Raw genomic sequence first — 1,678 nt, forward strand, 5'->3', positions numbered from 1 at the left:
AGCAAAATTAAGGCCCTGGGGACCGCGAGAGGCTGATGCAACATCCGGAGTTCTGAGCGGGTAGAAGACAGTCCAAGTAAGATGCATCAGCTGGATGCCTGAGCTGGAGAAGCTGCAAAGCACCAAGTAAACCAGGTGGCCAAAGGCACTGAGAACTTGATTAAGTGGAAGGTGATGAAAGTCCTCCTGAGGGACCATTGATCAGAGCAGGGGTCAAGAGCTAAGGCTTGACTGGCAGGATTGATCGTCGATTCTCAAAGGGTCGAGAGGGCGAGTGAGAGGCCCAAAATTGGAAGCTTTATTTGGACTGATTGTCACAGACGCAGGGTCTGTGACCTAGGAGACCCACATTGCCAGCATGTTCTGCATTGGTGTAATTGATAGGATTGTCAAGGAGAGAAAGGAAGACAGTGTATTCGTGACTATTGCTGTGTAACAAATCACCACAAACTTACAAGTTAAAACAGTATCTGTTCATTAGCTCGTGGTTCTGTAGGTCCCAAGCCTGGGTGGCTCATGGTCTGTTCTGCTCAGGGTCTCACGGAACTGAGGTTAAGGTGTCGGGCAGGCTCGGCTCCGATCTGGAGGCCCTGGGGAAGAATCTGCTGGCAAGTTCACACCTGTTGCTGGCAGATTCGTTTTCCTGCACTGCGGGGACCGAACTCCCCATTTCCTTGAGAGCTGTCAGCCGAGTCCACTCTCTCTTCCTGGGGGCCACCCCCATTCCTTCTCATGTGGCCATCTCCATCCTCAAAGTACAACAGCACACTGAGTCTTTTGCACACGCATGACATCTCTAAATTCCTCTACCGCCATCAGGTAGAAAAAGCTTTCTCTTTTAAGGGCCCCATGTGCTCAGGTCAGGCCCATCTGGATCACCTCTCCACCCCGAAGTCAACCATGCTGTATACAATGCAATCGGGGTTGGGACTGCTCACATCCCTAGGTCCTGCGGATTAGGGCAGATCTCTCCGGGCTACCCTTTTCAAAATTCTGCCTACCACAGACAGTGATGGAGATTTCCAGCGACTCCTTGCTCCTTTGTGAGTCGTGTTGCCTAGGACGGCAGCAGCTGCGAGGTGGGCAGCTGGTCCACTCTCCTCCAGGGTTAAAGGGCAAAGGAGCAGCGCCATGGCTTTTCCTTCCTCCTGACCCTTGCTTCTTCCTGCAAGGAAATCTGTGACTTTGGGCCTTCTTTTCTCTATGTGACCCCCTCCTGCGTGTTGGTGCCAAGAAACACTGGAGGGCAGATGGCCGGTCAGTTTGGAGCAACTTCAGGTGATCGGGAAGAGGCGTCCAGACGGCACCAGGGGGCAGCACAGAGCAAGAGCCTTGCAGAGATGGTCTCTTCCTCTGTCTTCATAGCGTCTTCTCACCCAACATGTGCCTCCTGAGCCAGCCCCCAGTGAGTCTCCAGTAAGAGTGTAGCAGAACAGATGCCAGCCACGGGTGCATCACAAAAAAAAAAAAAAAAAATCCGCTGTAGATCTGCTTCTTGGAACCTCGGTTTCTCCCAACTCGGAAACGGGCTGGAATTCACTCAAGGATGAGACCTTGAAAACGGAAAAATTCATCCTTTGAATTGCAGTGATGTAAAGGCTACTGTGTGCAAGTCCGTAGCCCTGTGTTTCACAAACTGTTTTCATCATCGATCCTTCAAGGGGACTTTTCAAACACT

Source organism: Eumetopias jubatus, unplaced genomic scaffold (assembly GCF_037043125.1).
Source record: "Eumetopias jubatus isolate StellerSeaLion01/CBP00866 unplaced genomic scaffold, mEumJub1_p1.0 scaffold_11, whole genome shotgun sequence".
NCBI classification, from domain to species: domain Eukaryota; kingdom Metazoa; phylum Chordata; class Mammalia; order Carnivora; family Otariidae; genus Eumetopias; species Eumetopias jubatus.